Source organism: Armigeres subalbatus, chromosome 3 (assembly GCF_024139115.2).
Source record: "Armigeres subalbatus isolate Guangzhou_Male chromosome 3, GZ_Asu_2, whole genome shotgun sequence".
NCBI classification, from domain to species: domain Eukaryota; kingdom Metazoa; phylum Arthropoda; class Insecta; order Diptera; family Culicidae; genus Armigeres; species Armigeres subalbatus.
The window spans coordinates 245198617-245211529 of NC_085141.1; the positions used below are offsets into that span (position 1 = coordinate 245198617).

Consider the following 12913-nt stretch of genomic DNA (forward strand, 5'->3'; position numbering starts at 1 on the left):
GTCGTTTTCAAGGTGCCACTCAGAACTTAGTTTCAAGAAAAATTGATGCAAAGTTTTACAATGTTTTTTTGTTTAATACAAATCGCAGAATAAGAATTCAATTTGTCTAAGCATTTTAGGGGAGCCTTGTGAGGACAAGTGAGAATTGAAGCAGGAAGCTGAGCAATTTACATATAACAGACTTACTAATTTTATTGAAACTAATTACATATCTAGGACTAGAACTTCCATATAGTTCATACAGTAAACTTTAACTCTTCTTATATTATGTGTCTTTATATATTCCCTTGCTCGATGGATCCTTCGTTATGAAGAATACATTCATTTTATTTTAAAATTTTCATTTATTTTTTTTTTTTGCCTGAATTTCATCTACTTGTTTAGTAATTTTGTATATTTTCATTACTTGCGATTTCTTCATATTAATTCATATCCCATGGTCTAGAGTGTTTATCGCCTGGAATCCTCATGCACCGGATCAAAAGTAGAATTCATTATCTTTGGATTAACTCTTGCGTGTATATTGTATATATCTATAATAACTTTTTCAGTGGATCAATCACTTGTTATGCAGTCTGGGATCATTGTTCTGATACAGGCCCGAGGTCCAGTGATATAGCAGTATCCTTGAACCAAAACACCATCGTATTACGTTGTGCTTGCAGGAAATGGAACACTGGATTACTAGAACACCACCGTAAATTTACAATGAAAATAATTTTTCAGAGTAAAGTATTGAAGCAGAGAAGCGTTCTAGGATTATCTGCCATATCACTTTTTTTATATATTCTACACATATGCCTAGTTTCCTATACAATATAATTGATTTGACTATAAATATAAATATAAATGGGGTTGGGAGGGTGCATCAGGGCATCAATGAAGTTACAACTGGACAATGAAGTGGTAGCCAATCGGAGTCAAGGAAGGGAAATATTAGTCGTTCGCGTCTATTATTTCTATCTCCAACAGTTGTTAACCAGTTGACGCGCTCTTCTTCAAACAAACCATTCCGTGGAAAGCTTAACAAGTATTGCAAATTTCATTATTCTTTTTGTTGGATCATTCTGCTGGAAGGAGATTCTCATTTTCCCGTGGGTTTCGTGTAAGTGTCTCTGCTTACAGGTCCACCACCCCCATTTTTGGCCCTTCATACAGCAAAATGTTGAATTCAAAATGATATTGAAATTTGACCTTACTGTTACGTGGAACCGCATGCAGAGCAAGACTCAAGCTAGGATGGTGGCTAACTACATACATACATACATACAATACAAATCGCATGAAAGTTAAAAAACTAATGTTATGTGAATTTTCTCTTTCTCACAAATAACGTAAAAACAAAGCAATTTTTTACTATAGTCAAATCAAATTTGACCAAAATGTCACTTACACCCCTTTACTTCTAACCTAACTAATTAAACTAGTTGTAAAAATAAAAATAAAATCCTGCTTTTATAAATCTAGTAGAAAAGGAACTGTGCTGGTAAAATATTTTGGTTTTGTTTAAAAAAAAATCGCCAGAAAAAGGCAAATAGATAAAACAAAGCAGGAAAATTAAATTTCCATGGAGAATTAGAAATTTAACAAAAAAAAAAGGAATTTGCCAATAAAGAAATCAGGGTATGAGCAATAAACAAATATAAAATTTGACAATTGAGAATTTCCACAAAACAAAAATAAATTAGCACTTGAATACAAAATTTCCATAACTGTATTAGCAATAGAAAATTACAAAATTTTCCACAGTATATTTTTTTCATATTTTTTTTAACCCACGGAATAATCAATAAACTGCAATAAAAAAATGAGAAAATTTCCATAAAAAATATAAACAAGCATTAAAATTAATAAAATTTTTCATAAGCTGTAAACGCTTTTAAATAAAAAGAAAAAAATATCGAAAAATGCTTTGTTTTAATGCTTTTTTATATTTCTTTATGGACCTTTTGTGGAAAATTTTGTAATTGTTTATTGCTTATATTGATTTATTTATGTAAATTTTGTATTTTTTCCGTGGAACATTTTAATTTCTTTATGAAAAATTCTTCCTTTATAATTTTAAATTTTAAAAGTAGTAATATGTTTTCGTTTTGTGAAAAATTCATAATTGAGGGGGTTAGAAGCAGAGGAGTGTAAGTGACATTTTGGTCAAAATTAAGTTGGTTACAGGAAGAAAGGCTTTGGTTTTGAAGCTTTACGGCAATATTTTGATATAATTTGTACGTTGTTTAGAAAAAATGTGAAAATTCACAGAAAAAGAGTATTTTTTTGTTCCTCCATACAATTTGTATGGAACGAAAAAATATTGAAAAACTTTGCACCCGTTTTTCTCGAAACTAACTTTTTGTCACTTAGTCCCCTTTGCATTTGACCCCCTCATTTTGCATTATTTGTGGAAATTTTATATTAATTTATTGCTCATACCCTGATTTCTTTATTGGAAATTTCAATTTTTTTATGGAAAATTTATAATTTTCCAGGAGGAGTCTTTATTTTAGTCATAGAAACAAACATGTTATAATTGTGAAAATAAAAACGACGAAACGATAGGCTAACTATTTAGTGTAGCAGGAGTCAGTCAACGCAATTTTGTACCGCTCCCCCCTCCCCATTGGCTTCCCCATCGTGAAAACGGTTCTATACTGGCCCAGCGGCGACTACTCCCATCGACGACATCGCTAATCGGCCATCTTTCCATTCATTCAGCACCTCCGTCTGCCGAAGAATCCAACAAAGTTCACCACCGCCATCTTCCAAGTCAACTTTGCCGTCACCACCACCTTCCAACGAATTTTGCAATCGCCATCAGCCAGCACCATAACCACTGGTCGACCGTGGTTCTTATCGCATGCCAATAGCCGTCAAGATTAGAACACCATGCGCTTCCGTAAGTATACCCCATTAAAAAATGTCGTCCTTAGGGCCCTATAAGCCTAAAAGCCTTTTTATTTTAAGTTCTTCTTCTTTCTTGCTGAGGTACGCAATCGGTTTCATCAACGTTCCTGTTTAGTTCCTAGTACTCTGGTAGGAAGAGACTTATCTTGTTGGAAACCATGACCTTGAATGGAAAATCTTGTTGTAAGTTGCGATTGTTCTGGTCGAACAGGCCTAACGGCGGTAAATAACATTTGCCAAATGGTTCTTCCTGCCATTCGGCCGATCGCTATTTTCGGCCATCTGTTTATTTCGGCCATCTGTGAGGTTCGGCCTAATGGCATGTTCGGCCAATCTATTTTTAGCATCATGGCTATCGGCCAGATGGCTTTTGGGCAAACGGACCTTCCCCGTTCGAAAATTTGATTTGAACGAGAGATTCTTTCGGGGAATCCTTGGACATTTCAACAGATTTTTTTTTTGAAAATTTCAAAGGAAATGCTTCGGAAATTCTATAGAAAAAAAGAGTTTCTACAAAAAAGTGGCAGAACTCTACTGAATTTCCTCGGCGGCATAATTACAAAACCATTTGGCGGCGGCGTACAAGCGATGAACAAAGTCATATCAATTCAATAGACCTATCAAAATATTTAGTGATGCAGAAATACATCATTCAGGACTTGATTGATCTGGTAGGCGAAAGAAGCGAGCTCCAGGACGTTTTGGAAGACTCAAAAACAGTAGAAGCTTGTAAATGTAATAAGTGAAATCAGATTAGCACAATTGACCCGCTGGAATGTTTAGCGATGTATGTATTCGTACATTAGAACTAGAATAATCGGGTAGATCGAATGTTCTGAACTCCTGGACGTTTTGGAGAACCAAAAAAGTCTGTAGTATCTTGTACAAGAAACAAAAATAGTCATATGAACCTTCAAGGTTTTAGCGATTCACGAATGCTCCTATATTCGCTTTCTAATGACAGAGTACAGACAAGCTAACCCTAGTAACATTTGGGTTTTATGCTGGTTTTGTTACACTCTTGAAGAGTAAATTATGGTCTTCAAGAGCGTTATAAAACTTAAAATGTTACTAGGGGAGAATTAAACAAAATTCTTAGAAGATCCAAAATTGTAAGGAACGTGTAATGTACATAAAAGTGTTGAGAAGAACGATGAAAAATATTGAACCTTAAAAAAATCGACAGTCACGTGAAAATGAAGCTCAGTAGCGTGACACTTCTCGAAAATCATTATCGTCACCCTTATCCAACCGAGATTCACCACAGGTGCTGCTCATGTCCTCAATCGTCCTTTCACCAGTACCGAGCACGTTTATTGTACGTTCAGTGGGGTTTCCGCAACACATACCTACACCAGCCGCACTACTCGTTAGCATTTCAAACACAGCCATACATGCTGGCGACATTAGGACATGCTGTGTGTTGGCTACTTTGAATATTCCTCACTCTTGTACCTACACGACGCGACACCAGGGTCATATGTACGGGATGTGGGCAGCAGAGCACGGCACACGCTACCATAGTGGTGCGCTATTAGCTGTTGCTTCTGTTTTTCCCATCGTCGAGTAGGCACGTGAGAGGACACACAAGGACCTACTTCCTACCTTTGGGCTTTGGGTCGTTTCGAAGCCGGACATGTGGAGCGGTGAAAAGTGAAGTGAGCTTCAGCCGTATTCTGTCAATTAAGTCCGAGTAAGTTTGCGATGTGCCCGGTCTTGGATGCCACGTTACTGCCGTTTTCATTGTGCAAAGAAGCAACAACAAAAAATACTCGTAACTACGATAATATAATTCAGGGAAAGCATAACAAATAAAAACTTTATATTACTCCAGCACACCGTCATATCATACATATATAAATAATTCCGAGCATTCAGGTATATAAACTATGATGTATAAAGGTCGGTGCTTCAACTCCAATAAAACTAGTTTATTACATAGTTATTATCATTTTTAATATGGAATTACTTTTTAGTTAGTTTGTCATGAACTTATGATTATCCGATATATAATTTGTTTAACTTGACATTACCTCAATTCGCCGAGCTCAGTTCATTATTATGTAACGCTATGCATCTTTGGCCCTTCTATTAAAAGTCCAAAAGGACTTAGAGCATCCTATGGCCTCTAAGTAAACGGTGCTGTCCTCATATCTCTTTCTAAGTGAATTTATGATTTATTTGCTGTGTAAAACATCATTCGTGGAAGAAAAACTTCCTTAATAATCGTTTTTAATCCAGTGAAAAGTAGGTGTAGGTGTTTGGTGAACGAATCGAGTGGTGTTTGCTGATGTTAACTTAATCTCCTGAAACAAAACTTTCGATGTTACTACATTTTCTGTTTGCACAAAAAAAGTCCACTTTCTCGGTTAGGTAGGTACATGATGGACTCTCGAGTGCAAGTACAAGAAATGAGGGAAAAATACGGCGAAACAAAATAGCTCAAAGACGTTGAACGAGCGATCCCCCCTTCCATCCCTATAAATGGCAAACTTTGTGTTGAACTGCGGGAAGAAAGGAAAGCAAAAATACTAAAGCGCTTAACGTTGTAATGATCCTGAACGTTTTTACTCGGTCCTGCGAAGGCTATCGCGCTGTGGTTGGGTTGTCATCTTCGTAATTTTTTTTTTTTTGCTACGACGATAGGGACCACAATTTATCTCATCAGATGTGTCTCTTCGTCCGCCCGGAGGTTTCATTTGTATTGACGGGGTACGTTGTATATTTATTTGTAATACAAATTCGGCAGCTTCCCCCAAGCTGCAGGAAATTCCGTTCCCCCGTGTTTGGCGATCGATGATAAGGCACATTTTCTACCATCTCCGGATTCGGTGCACGTCATTATGTTGGAGCCTTGGGACTGAAGAAAGGGCAGTGCGAAGAAGGTGCAGCTTGGCAACGGGAATTCTATCCTTGAAGTGTTTTGTAGTAAAATATGACTGTGTGTATTCGAGGCAGACGGTCCCATTTCAAGATGAAGAGCTGTGCATACAGTGAGGAAAGGATTTCCCGATGATTGTGTTCATATTCAGACAAACAGTAAGGATAAAGGGCTGTTGCCTCTTTTTTTTACTCATTTAAATATTATTGAGCAATATTATGCTTAGTCGCTAAATTATGCAGGTTGGTATAGCAACGGCGGAATAGCTAACGAAAAACGTTCAAGAACATCTAGTTCGGTATCTTTCCCTTTGTATGTTGTCCATTTACGTAGATACTGGAAAGACCAGACTCGTCAAAAAATAGAGCGTGAATGTTAAACAGAAATCCTTAAAAAGCAGTGCCAGTAGGACATCGATTAACGTATGGTCGATTGTAATATTATATATGAGAAGCAATGCATACAATATAAAATATAACCTGATTTATTTTGTTATCGATTTAGAGAATAAGTAAAACACACGAATTGGAAACTTATACACATTGTAAGTTTTGCAGACGCAAAGATAACGTTACTGTGTAGAAACAAAACAAATCAATACGTTTCTCCAATTGTTCCTCGCTTAAGTGTAAAATTTAAACATGATTGTAAGATGGCCGGACCGTATTTGCATTTATGCGGCGAACGAGCTAACAGTACAACTCTGATAACCGGCAGATGGAACATTGAATTATGTCTTTTTCCCTCATAAGAAAATTTGATAAATATTCGAAACACAAATAAATTAAGAACATTTATTTTTTTTAATAAAATTTGAATCAAAAAATGAGTCGAGGAAGGAAGCACTTTCGTCATTAATCTGTGCTATGATGTTTATCCTTATATGGTCGGGGTTCAGCCAAACCGCAATAAGCGGCTTTTTGACTAACTTGTGATATTTTGTTTGTAAAAAGAAAACATTTGCTGTAGGATCAGCGCGTATAGCTAGGGTAAGTTGATGTTCTTTTGTGCCTGCTATTAAATATCGCTTTGGAGGGGATAATGAAGAGCAGTGTTTGACACGAGTGGTATGATTTTCACGAAACATTTTCAGCTATTTGGATTCGCCGACGACAGTGATATTATGGAACGTAACTTTGAGAGGATGAATGAAGACATCAGACTGAAGAGGGATGCTAAGCGGATCAGAACATTAATCAGCACGCCGAAGACAAAGTACGTTAAAGGAAGAGGCTCAAGAAAAGACAACGTGATTGGGCTCACAGGTGACCGTTGAAAACGACACCAGCAGAAAAATTCGATACCAAAAAATATTCGATTCTACAAAATGCTTATTAAAACAGTAGTCCTCTACGGACACGACACCTAGGTCCTGAAGCATAATCAGACTAATAATATTAGCTACAAGTTACAAGTAAAAAAATTACAAGTACTTGTAATTTGTGTTGCATAAAAGCGATTCGCCAACTAATAATATTAGTACTTGAATAATTAGTAAAGTTGAAATGACAAGTCTGTCAGGTTTATTTACCTGTCAAAATTCATACAGTTCACTGTAAATGCGAGAATAAATTATTTGTTTATGTTTTTCTGCAAGTTTAGCATAGCATAGCATATGTGATTGTACAAATCGTGCTCAAACAATGCTCAATTGAACAATCTACTGTATATTGTCGCAAAATGGTACTTAGGATTAGTACCTTTTCCTATACAGTAGCAGTTGTATACCTGGCCACGTCCTTACAATCACGGAAGGAAGGGAAGGAATGTTAGTTCAACATCTACTAGTGAAGATGCAGGGAACCCATACTACCTTCATAGATGTCTCGGGGAGGAAAATTTGTGTTAGTGGGTAAGGTGAGTAATAGGGAGCTCTATTTGACAATATAGAGCGTTTGTCAATAACAGTATATGCTGAAAAAATAATAAAATATATTCATCAATTTACTTACGAACCGTCCAAAGGAGGACAAAGTAACCTGGATTTTACAAATGTTTCACATCATATACAAAACACGTTCAACCGCACACTTATTCACCGAACATTAAAATCAGATCCAAAAACTCGGATTTTAGGAATGTTCTAAATCCTACCTGAAACACGTCCATTCGTGTACCAATTGTTTACTCGCTCGGCCGCGCGAACTATATTCTTACTGAGCAGAAACACAACAAAACAGGCACTGAAGGCCGCGCAATGCAGAACACAATATTTCGGCAAACGCGCGATTGTTCTGCTGTCCGAAACAAGAGCCAACACGCACTGAATTAATTAACTTTATTACCGGCCGCGTAATGCAGAACACAAAATTTCGGCAAATCGCACGGCAAATGCTGGGTAAAGCGTACCATTGGTACTTTGCGTACCTGATTTAATAAAATAGACCCCGTCTCGCGGTCCTTAGCCTCTTACCCAGCAACTCCTATCCCTACCTCCCCGCGGTGCTGGCCGGGATACGAGCAACCTTAGGGAAGATCGGGTAGCCAACCCCGGAGGGAACTATGGTCGTATACTGACAGGGAAGGGGGGGTTTGCTCCTCTCCGGAGGTGCAAATCTTATTGAGCGTCTGTTCTCCATGTCAGGATCGGCTCACAACAGCGTCTGTTCTCCATGTTAGGGGCGGCTGATCATCGTCCGAGTGCCAGCGAGGGACTCTAAGTGAAACTGTGCACCATGGTCCACCGGAAATAAGGAGGAATGGTCCTCCGGAAATTTAGGGGGTTTGGTGTCAGGCCCTGCAAGCCAGCCTTTAAAAAATCATAAGCAACGAACAATCAACAAGAGAGTACGGACCGGAACCATCGGCGAAGACCACTGCGACGAAAAGGGACTAGCGATTGGAACCTCGGTTCGTGGAACTGCAAATCTCTCAACTTCATCGGGAGCACACGCATACTCGCCGATGCGGCCCCTCTTGAGAACTGCTGGATTACAGTTAAAGCAGCCATTAACGACGCAGCGGAGAACAACGTCGGGTATATGGGTCGAAGTCGACGGAACGATTGGTTCGACGAAGAGTGCAGACAGATTCTGGAGGAGAAGGACGCAGCGCGGGCGGTCGCGCTGCAGCAAGGTACCCGGCAGAACGTGGAACGTTATAGACGGAAGCGGAGACAGCAGACCCGCCTTTTTCAGGAGAAGAAACGCCGCCTGGAAGAAGCGGAGTGCGAGGAGATGGAACAGCTGTGCCGTTCTCAAGATACACGCAAGTTCTATCAGAAGCTCAAAGCATCCCGCAAAGGCTTCGTGCCGCGAGCCGAAATGTGCCGGGATAAGGATGGGAGCATCTTGACGGACGAACGTGTGGTGATCGAAAGGTGGAAGCAGCACTACGAGGAACATCTGAATGGCGCTGAGAGTACAGGCAGTGAAAGTCAAGGCAGCGGAGGAGATGACTACGTCAGTTCAGCGGACGATGGAAGCCAACCAGCCCCACCTTGAGGGAAGTTAAGGATGCCATTCAACAGCTAAAGACCAATAAAGCAGCTGGTAAGGATGGTATCGGAGCTGAGCTCATCAAGATGGGCCCGGAAAAGCTGGCCACTTGCCTGCACAAACTGATAGTCAGAATCTGGGAAACCGAACAGCTACCGGAGGAGTGGAAGGAAGGGGTTATATGCCCCATCTACAAGAAAGGCGATAAACTGGAGTGTGAGAACTTTCGAGCGATCACCATCCTTAATGCCGCCTACAAAGTGATATCCCAGATCATCTTCCGTCGTCTGTCACCATTAGTGAACGAGTTCGTGGGAAGTTATCAAGCCGGCTTCGTTGACGGCCGCTCGACAACGGACCAGATCTTTACTGTACGGCAAATCCTTCAAAATGCCGTGAATACCAGGTTCCAACGCACCATCTGTTCGTTGATTTCAAGGCGGCATACGACAGTATAGACCGCGTAGAGCTATGGAAAATTATGGACGAGAACAGCTTCCCTGGGAAGCTTACCAGACTGATCAAAGCAACGGTGGATGGTGTGCAAAACTGTGTGAAGATTTCGGGCGAACACTCCAGTTCGTTCGAATCGCGCCGGGGACTAAGACAAGGTGATGGACTTTCGTGCCTGTTGTTCAACATTGTGCTAGAAGGTGTCATGCGGAGAGCCGGGTGTAACAGTCGGGGTTCGATTTTCAACAGATCCAGTCAATTTATTTGCTTCGCGGATGACATGGACATTGTCGGCCGAACATTTGCAAAGGTGGCAGAACTGTACACCCGCCTGAAACGTGAAGCAACAAAAGTTGGACTGGTGGTGAATGCGTCAAAGACAAAGTACATGCTTGTGGGCGGAACCGAGCGCGACAGGGCCCGCCTGGGAAGCAGTGTTACGATAGACGGGGATACCTTCGAGGTGGTCGAGGAATTCGTCTACCTCGGATCCTTGCTAACGGCTGACAACAACGTTAGTCGTGAAATACGGAGGCGCATCATCTGTGGAAGTCGGGCCTACTACGGGCTCCAGAAGAAACTGCGGTCGAAAAAGATTCGCCACCGCACCAAATGTGTCATGTACAAGACACTAATAAGACCGGTTGTCCTCTACGGACATGAAACATGGACAATGCTCGAGGAGGACTTGCAAGCACTCGGAGTATTCGAGAGACGGGTGCTTAGGACCATCTTTGGCGGTGTGCAAGAAGACGGTGTGTGGCGGCGAAGAATGAACCATGAGCTCGCCCAACTCTACGGCGAACCCAGTATCCAGAAGGTAGCTAAAGCCGGAAGGGTACGATGGGCAGGACATGTTGCAAGAATGCCGGACAGCAACCCTGCAAAGATGGTGTTCGCTTCCGATCCGGCAGGTACGAGACGGCGTGGAGCGCAGCGAGCGAGATGGGCAGACCAGGTGCAGAACGACTTGGCGAGCGTGGGGCGTATCCGAGGATGGAGAGATGCGGCCTCGAACCGTGCATTGTGGCGTCAAATTGTTGATTCAGTGTTATCTGTTAAGATGTTAACTAAATAAATGAATGAACAATGATTACAAAATAAGCATCGTATTTTCTGAAATATCAGAGCATGCATGGTTTCTGATAAAGGTTTGTCGCTAGGTGCGTTTGTCAGTAACAAACTCTGTTGATGACAAAGAGTATATTGTTAGGCGTTGCTCGAATATTGATTCCCTGGTCGTGGAGGACCAGCACGAACTTGAAGCTTACGAAAGTGTTGGGTACCATCTACGGCCTGGTGCTGATGGCCGACTGTAAGTGAAGAACACGAATTTTGCTATCGTAATAAAGAACTGATTCGGGAGGCTATATCTCATGATAAATTTCTCTAAAAAAACTCCAAACGCGAGGAGCACTGGTTCTGATGATGCATATCAACTTGTTGTACCGGAGACGAGCCAGCCTCGGGCTGAAAGTCTCTTTAATAAAGACACAAAAAAAAAACTTATTGTACAGATCCTGTGCGATCCTCAACACAAAATAAACGAGAACAAAGTGAGAATCGCTCAGAATCATGGCTCATTTGGATAAAAACTATTAAAGCCGTTTCAAGTTTGCATGAAAATTAGTATGGGGAGATTTATTTTTCATTATATTGGTTATGGCGCTTCAGCATTTAGGCGCAGGTTAAAAGAATACCAGCACATCTCAACGAAAAATCAAATTACTGTCGTGGGACTAAATACAATTATCTTGCATATGCGCGTCAGCTACTACGACGAAAAACATTTACAAAATTACGGCGAAGCACATCTCTTATCAAGTGGTAGTCAGATACTGATGCCACCCTATTAAAAACTCTATGTAGCCCGTTCAGAGCGTTGCTCAAACCATAGTTGGTGCGGCAAAGGGGACGTCTGAACATTATGCTATTCCGTAATGGCCGATGTTGCACGTTAATGTTAATTTGTCACAGAATATCTGGACAATCGATGCTTCCTTGTATTATATCAGCGCAATGCAAAACGAACAAAGCGGCGTTTTATTGATTCGATGCGCTTCGATCCGTTGTTGTAAGTAGTAAGGATACCAGACCGCCGAGCAGTATTCCAAAGTCGATCGGACGAGATAGCAGTAGAGTGCCTTCAAGCAATGTACGTTGGTGAAATTTGTTGCCACCTTGAACACAAAGCCAAGCGTTATGGCCGCTTTATCGACGACAAAGGATATGTGCTGGGTAAATGTAAGTTGCGAATGCAGAAAAAAAACTCCCAAATCTTTCACGCAATGCACTTGGTTGATGGTCGTGTCTAGAAGAGAGTAAATAAACCGGATCGGTTCCTTCTTTCGTGAAAAAGTAATTACCGAACATTTCGCCGGGTTGACCACAAGTCGGTTCAGAGTACACCAGTTGGCAAACACAGTGATCTGGTTTTGGAGGGATTGGCAATCGGCTATTGAGCAGATGCGAAGAAATATCTTCAGATCGTTCGCAAAGGATAGCCGTGGTCCATCGATTGCATGGTGAACATCGTTGAAGTAAAGCAGGAAAATTAATGGCCCTGCGGTATACCAGACGAAGCGCGGAAACTATCTGAGCTACAATCGCCCAAAGCAACCACCAGCTGGCGTCCGGTCAGATATGATCGAAACCAATCAAGGAGATTTGCACCGACTCCAAGTCTGTCAAGCTTGGCGGTTACAATTTCGTGGTTCAGCTTATCGAATGCTGCAGAAAGATCCGTGTAAATCACGTCCGTATAAGTGCGAACAATCATTCTATCCATGACGTACGACGCTAGATACAACGGCACAACAAGTTTGTTATTGTTGAACGCCCAGCTGTAAAACCACGGCATACAAAAAACAAGGCAGGCTCATCACGTATGTAAACATTCAGTTTGAATGTAAACATATGACGTCACTGCTATCTTCGCACAAGCTGGACCGAGACGATGCTATACGGTCACAGCATGCTTACTTTTCTACTCCAACATGTGGCGATAAAATATGCGTCACGTTCGAAGTGTCATTTTTTCTAACGAGCCTACCTTGTTTTCTGTATACCGTGCTGTAAAACCATGTTGCTCGACGCATAGATATTGTTTGCAGTGGGCATTTAGCGGGTCCATGACAACCAGTTCAAAAAGCTTCGCTATTGTACTAAGCAATGTGATACCTCGGTAGTTGTTCACATCACGCTTGCGCCCCTTTTTGTAGGATGGGAATGAGCCGCTGGATAG

The 12913-nt window shown here is 41.0% G+C and overlaps 1 protein-coding gene across 9 annotated transcripts in view; it reads right to left on the reverse strand.

Annotated features, from left to right (window-relative positions):
* Window positions 1-12913, reverse strand: part of LOC134222461 (calcium-transporting ATPase type 2C member 1) — a 277179-nt gene that overhangs the window by 177486 nt on the left and 86780 nt on the right. The window lies entirely within an intron of this gene.